The 7500-nt window shown below is 37.3% G+C and overlaps 1 protein-coding gene and 1 long non-coding RNA gene across 10 annotated transcripts in view; one reads left to right on the forward strand and one right to left on the reverse strand.

The window, feature by feature from the left end:
* LOC136847850 (uncharacterized) overlaps positions 1 to 4212 on the reverse strand; it is a 154494-nt gene extending 150282 nt beyond the window's left edge. The window contains exon 1 of the long non-coding RNA XR_010855867.1: positions 4079 to 4212. This is a non-coding gene — a long non-coding RNA (uncharacterized lncRNA). The remainder of the gene's footprint in view (positions 1 to 4078) is intronic.
* LOC136847847 (homeotic protein ultrabithorax-like) overlaps positions 1 to 7500 on the forward strand; it is a 1187590-nt gene that overhangs the window by 949947 nt on the left and 230143 nt on the right. The gene's annotated exons all lie outside the window — the stretch shown is intronic.

The raw sequence follows: 7500 nt of genomic DNA on the forward strand, positions 1-7500 counted from the left end.
TGCCAGGTGTTGGGAATTAACCTGCCTTGCATTTGGTAAAACTGTGTACCCGCCCCCACCTACATACCCATTTATCGTATCCTTACCTGGTAATTCATTTTCGTCCATGAAATGGGACCTGTAGAAATGCATAGCCATGGCCAAGATGGGTGGTATTTGCTTTTTGAAGAAGAATCTAGTGGAATATTAAAATAAATTTTCAGCCACAATTTCATATAACTACCAGAATTTAGATGAGCTCAAATTAACTGAATTTAATTGCAAAATTGCTTGCTTGATTATAACTATAAGTAAAAAAAATGACTCGTTCAGTTGCGTGACACAGTTACTGCTCTGCTTCACTGACTGATCTACATAAGGTGACATTGCTATAAGAAGTAAATTACAATTTTTATTAGAAAATCATTCAAGGCCAGACACTTGCAAAATGCATTAAAAGAATTGGAATATATATATATATATATATATATATATATATATATATATATATATATATATATATATATATATATAAATAACATGTTTGTGTATATGTATATATATATATATATATATATATATATATATATATATATATATATATATATATATATATATATATATATATATATATATATATATATATATATATATATATATATATATATATATATATATATATATATATATATATATATATATATATATATATATATATATATATATATATATATATATATATATATATATATATATAACCTAAACCAGGCTAGTTTGTTTCTGTTAATTCAACAACTACGTGCCATACCAGAAATAATATAATTTTGGAAACAATGGACTTTTACAAGCACAAGCGCATTCAAACACATGCACTATTAAAACTCCATAAATGCGATAACGCACTCGAGGGTTAGTCAAGTCAGTCTAGAAGCCAGGCCACTCAGACATTCACAAGGTAAAGACTTCTGTCTCGATCACTGAACGAACATACTCACATACTCAGTGTATCCAAATTGGCAGTTGTTTTATGCGGTGTCTCGCTACTTTGATTGGCAAAGGTATGAAAAATGATACTGTGTCACGAACTTACAGAATTCTTGTAATGGCATTAGTTTTCTGTTATTGTATTTTTAGCTTTTGGGGGGGAGAGAGAGAGAGAGAGAGAGAGAGAGAGAGAGAGAGAGAGAGAGAGAGAGAGAGAGAGAGAGGGGAGGGGATGTCTCGTATTTTTAACTTTAGGAAGGAGAGAGAGAGAGAGAGAGAGAGAGAGAGAGAGAGAGAGAGAGAGTGTGTGTGTGTGTGTGTGTGTCTCCCTGTACAGTCATTTGTAATGAATAAACACCATTGTCATGTATAGACTAAGGTGCATGCCAGTTACTTTGCTTATCAAATTGTTAAAAGTTTAATCCTAGCTTCCAGGAATGATAAGAATTTTATAGATTATTAGTTTTTAAACATCCTTTAATAATAATAATAATAATAATAATAATAATAATAATAATAATAATAATAATAATAATAATATCACGAAGTTGTGTTGTGTATAACAAATTTCATCTATGGGAAATAGATCAACCACTGTACCCATTAGTACCTATCTAAGTATCCAGAATGAAGTTACTTTGTTTTTAGATTACGAACGGTACGTGATGTCTCTAGGGACCGGACGTGTCGTCTTGAACCTGTGCTATGTTATTCGGCACTTTTGACTCAAAAGAATGATGATCATTTCATTTTCTATTAATTTTTCGTTACGTAGAGAGAAACGGAAAAGGAACAATGAGTCACAGTAAAGAAATATATGAAAAATCACCTTATCCGACTTAATGGTAGAAATCAATTCTACTTTGTCTCCTCGGCTACCTTAACCCATGTGTCACCCTCCCCTTTCTCCTCCTCCCATCCCCTCCTCCCTTTCCCCTAATCCTGTACGACAAAGTGGTTTGACCTATTGTTCTTCGCATCGGGAACACAATGGCCGCCCTGACGAGATTGGATGAAGCTTGAAGGGGGGTGGCCAGGGCGTGGTTGATGGTGATGATTGTGGGGTTGATATTGGGTCGGGGGGGGCGGCTGAGGGGAGGGTGGGGGGTTCATTTGCCCGTCTCTGGAATTAACGTTCGTCGCCAGTTAAGGTTTAATTGCCAAAGTTTTTCACCCTGCGTCAGGCAGTCTTTTACCTGAAGGAAGGTGATTGCGAGATTGATGACAGGGGCGCGCCCCCCCCCCCGCCTCCGGTTTTAACGTCGCTGTCATTTTTGTCACACGAATTTTATTGTTATCTGAATTTTTTAGGTTTTATTTATATGTAATGTGTATGGTTATTATTATGCATTGTGTAAGTGCGCTGATTTGAATAATTTTTTATGTAAATCTTTATATACTTTGTGCAGCTATGTTAAGCTGTGCAGTTCAGTAAGGTATCAGAATGCTAACTCTGTCCCCTTGTGTGAATGAATTTTTGTCCCCGTTCAGGAATGATAAAATAAACAAGCTAGCAACTAAATTCAGTTAATTTAAGTTCGTCTAGTATCAAGAAAACTATTGCAGAGTATAGATCTCCGCTGGACCGCCTACGTCAAAGTAAATCAACACATATACCTGTGGGCGAGTATATGTTCACCTTTTGCTCCGCTAAATAAGTAAAATACCCTTCCAGGCGCCTTCAGAATTAGGGTGAGGGTGTTTTGATTTCGTCTGAACTACTTGATGTTTTCAGGAAGAATTTTGTACCTGTCTATAGAAATCATGAAGAAAAGGAAGGTAGAAATCTCGTCAAAGTGAAAATAATTTTGTCAGTTCACACCCCTTTGCAACTAAATGATACGAAATTACTGTTTTGCTGGGCACATTTACGTATAATATCCACCTTTGCAAGCAAGCAGGCAAGTGCACACACAAAATTATATATATATATATATATATATATATATATATATATATATATATATATATATATATATATATATATATATATATATATATATATATGGGTTCTCGCAGTTCATGGGTTAGAAACCTCTCCTGACTGTCTAGAATAGTGGGTCTGATCCCCCAATAATAAAAATGTACAAAGTGGGTAGTTAACTATGGCGGGCTATAACAAAGATGAAGAAGTGGTTAAGACTATCAACCTCATGCCAAAAGGATTGCTGAAGACCGGAAGGACAACTCCTTCTGCAGCCACCCCGGCAGTACAGATATTTTCAAAAAGAGTTCTATGGAAAAATTGTTAACCGCGATATGGGGATACTCGTGTAAAAAATAATATGACGAGCAATCGCTGCTCTATGTACAAGGCCTTACCTATCCTGCTCACCATTCTTTAATATCTCTATGTACACTCACCCGGGATATTATTTCCCCCCCTCACAATATATCCGTTTCCTCTCGGACATATCCATCTATTCATGGCTATGCGTTTAATGGCCGCGCGCGCTCGCGCCCATGGCAGCCTCCTCCTCCTCCTCCTCCTCCTCCTCCTCCTCCTCCTCCTCCTCCTCCTCCTCCTCTGAGCCAGTGCGTGGAAAAGTCGCTCCTGTACTGTGCATCCATATCCCTGTGTCAAAGGATAAATTGTATCGCTTGAATAAATCTCTCTCTTATCTTATCATCGCCTATGCGTCAAGCCTTATCAATCTAAAAGGGCCGGGAGGGGATGGCAGAGGCATTCAACGCCGCTGTAATAACTATACGATTTATTAGGGAGGGGGGGAAGTGGGGGGGCCAAGTCCCAGAAATTTTAGGAATAAAGGGGTTTTGCGTGCAGAAAAATTTTTTTTTTTTTTTCAAAGTTTCGATTTCCGGATTGCGAAGTGTTGTGCGTCACCTTGGTAAGTTTTGTAATAAGAGGAACTTTTGGGATTCAGATGCTTAATTATAGAAATTTTCCACTCGTGGAATTCACGAGAATTTGCATTGTTAATAGCGAAATTTTCGAAAAATCACTGTAAATATTTGTATCGAGAACAACCACGCGCAAAATCGTTTGAATCAAGTTAAGATCGTAATGGCTGACCTGAAAATCTAACTAATGAAAAAACATATAAATAAATTAATAAATAAATAAATAATAATTAAATAAGAATATTAATTGTACCTTCGAATTCAACTCCAAGCAGCCAAGGGCTCAGACGGAGGACCCTCCTAAGGTGTTCGCCCAATTCTTCTCAGACAGAAACTGAACCATCATTTTTTTCTAACTCTTTTTTTGTCCCTCCGTATCAAAAGTAGATCTACGTAGGTCGAAGGCTGACATGCGAAGTACCCTTTTTTTCCCCCAGAGTCCAATACACACACACATATATATATACATGTAATTGGAGCAATAAATGCATATATTGAGACTATTATCTTTGAAATGTTTCGGTCATCAGGAACCTTTTCGATCAACTTGTTGTTTGAAATGATGTTTTTTTAAGCCCGATGAATTTCGACAAGTGCTCGAAAACGTCGGAATGGTTGGTGGAGGTTATGAGATAAAGTGAAACAGCCATATTGACCAACTGCCCTAAAGGAGTGGCCGTGAGCGATGTCTATGTAAACCGGCTCAATGATCCCATTCGTTTTGTAGCGGCGCATCGCGAGATCCAAATCGGTCGAAACGCAATTGGAAACTGACGTAGATTTATGACATAAAAAAAAATAGAGAGAGGCCAGACACTTTTCTCACACGGAAATGGAGAGAGAGAGAGAGAGAGAGAGAGAGAGAGAGAGAGAGAGAGAGAGAGAGAGAGACATAACTGAGTCGCAATACCTTTTTTCCCGTTGAAGCCTTTGGACGAAATGCAAGAGGAGGTTGTTTATGATACCCTTGTAAACCGATGCTGGGGTTGACCCATAAAATATGACCAGTGCTTGTTGTATACCTTTCCTCGGAGCCCCGAAGACTCCTTCCTCCTCCTCCTCCTCCTCCTGGCTGCCTTCATAGTAGAAGGCTTACGAGTGCCCTAGTTTCCTGTTTAACTCTTCTTCATTTTATGGCGGCTGTGGTTACGCCCTTTGCCTTTTTTTTTATTTCCTTTTTATAATATCCTTTGTGCTCTTGTTTTACAGTTCTGTGAATCCTTCAAGTACGACTGCATATTGTTTCTCTCTTTCACAAGCGCGCGCGCGCGCACACACACACACACACACACACACACACACACACACACACACACACACACACACACACACACACACATATCTTAATTGTGCTGTACGTCCGCCATCCTTTCCTGCTGTCCTACGAACTATATCTAATTATTCCACTGTGTGTTTGTTTTTCTTATTAAGTTTTATTTTAAATAAATCTCCTGTAGAAGCCTATGCTAAACGATATTCTGAGAAGGACGGAGCAATTCACTGTTATCCATCTTTCACGAGAAGCGTGGCGCAAAGTTCGAAGGACATGGTTCCTGTAATTTTTAGCGGAAATCCTTTTGAAATCTTATTAAAACTGTGACCTCATTCAGTCCAAGGTTTCAGATACTTTTTCCTTTTTTTTTTTTCTTTTTCATTCCTCGGCAGCTGCGGTTTTCATCTCGTTGCATAAAACTGAAGGAGGTCGAAGTTCACGATCCAACTGCTTGATTTGGCTGCCATGTGTCCTCTCATTTCACTGATAGCAGTCAGTTATGGTAATTCGGATATATTTAATGACGGGATGTAATTAAGTATGCCCGCATGTGAAGTTATAGTGTTGTAATCATATCATATACGTTTTCGCCTGGATGTTTTCCTGAACGTCAGAAATTTTGAATATTAGGAGTCGAAATTGTAAACACGATTAATGATAAGGAATTACATCTCCAAAATGCCCAATTCTCCCCCCAAAGAGAAGAATAAAAATAATGCTCTTTTCCTGTGTACCAATTGACTGGATTCTTAAACAATTTTTTTTTTTTTTTTGGGGCATCTCTCGAACTGGGAGGTTTCTATGGGTTGGATACTTTCGTTTTTAGTAATATTTTAAGGTTGAAATCGTAGCTGATTTCTGAGTAAATATTTATCAGAATGTAACTTGAGGTTTCATCTTAGTTATTTGGGCAGCACCTTTATAAGTTACTGTTATTATTTTGCCCGGACGTCAAAAATTACGGAGATGTAAGTGAGGGTCGTGACAGCAAATCCTGCTTGCTGGTTGTATGACACACACACACACAGTAGGTAGGATCAATTAATCAATATAAGAATACACACGGCATTGTATTATATAGGTAGGCGAGACTATTTCCAGCTGAATATTCCCAATAACTTTGAGCTGTGCGTTGAGACATGAAAATACATCTTGTGAATGTTTTCCTATGCATTTATCAGTTTTTATGACGCAGACGATTTGATTTTTTCCTTTTTTTTTTTTTTTTTTTTTTTTTTACTTTTTTGAACACAGGAGTTTTTGTTGCGTGATTTTAGGGTACTGAGCGTGACATTCCTTGCGCTACTTAGAGACGACTTCAAATTGGTGATATTAAACTGCTGTCTATATGTATGTATATATATACATATAAATTATACTTTGCTGTATTGAGAAGTGCTCTCATAGATACACTTCCGCCGTAGACAGGTTTTATTTTAAAGATGGCGGTCGTTTTCCTTTTTTTATTTATACGGGGACCAATAGCACTGGGCTCTTTGTGTTTATGCAGCATACGGTATCGCCTGCCTTTAGAATGTACTGCACTCTATATCTGTTAGGTGAGAGAGAGAGAGAGAGAGAGAGAAAGAGAGAGAATGTTTCTTTTGTATGGCTCTTCATTCTTTTGGTTATTTCAGGTTCTTCCTGTAATTGACACACTTTGTAACATATAAAATTTGATTTATGCTCTTGTATAGTGCTTAAAATATGCGCAGAATTACTTATGCTTGCTGTAATATCAATATCTCTCTCTCTCTCTCTCTCTCTCTCTCTCTCTCTCTCTCTCTCTCTTAGGGATAAAATACACAGTTTCAGGAATATATTATCATTATCTCTCTCTCTCCTAAATACACAGTTTCATGAATAAATACATAGTTTATCTATCCACCGTAGGGTTAAGGTTTTTCATCTCTCTCTCTCTCTCTCTCTCTCTCTCTCTCTCTCTCTCTCTCTCTCTCTCAGGATAAATACAGTTTCAGGAATAAATACATAGCTTATCTATCCACCATAGTGTTAAGGTCTCTCTCTCTCTCTCTCTCTCTCTCTCTCTCTGTAGCAGCTAAGAACAAGCTATTTTGGTAATTTCTCATTGACTGATGTCCTCTTGATTTCTAAGGTTAGACAGGAAGACGCATCACTTCTTGGGACTTCTTTGTAAACACGTTCATTAATTAAAAAGGTTTTTCAGCCTCCATTTTAAGTCATATATATTTCCGCGACGGGGTTCAGTGTCCATTATTCATGCCAGACAAATATTAAAAAAAAAAAATTAATGGGTTCGCCTGATGCATACAGTTTCGCTGATAATGGAATAATGGTGGGAGTCCATTTTCGTTTCTGATAAATATTTAAGGTTGCTCCGAAGATCGCCTGAGCTGTAGAGGTGTCTGTTTTTTTTTTTT

This window comes from Macrobrachium rosenbergii, chromosome 17 (assembly GCF_040412425.1).
Source record: "Macrobrachium rosenbergii isolate ZJJX-2024 chromosome 17, ASM4041242v1, whole genome shotgun sequence".
Lineage (NCBI taxonomy): Eukaryota > Metazoa > Arthropoda > Malacostraca > Decapoda > Palaemonidae > Macrobrachium > Macrobrachium rosenbergii.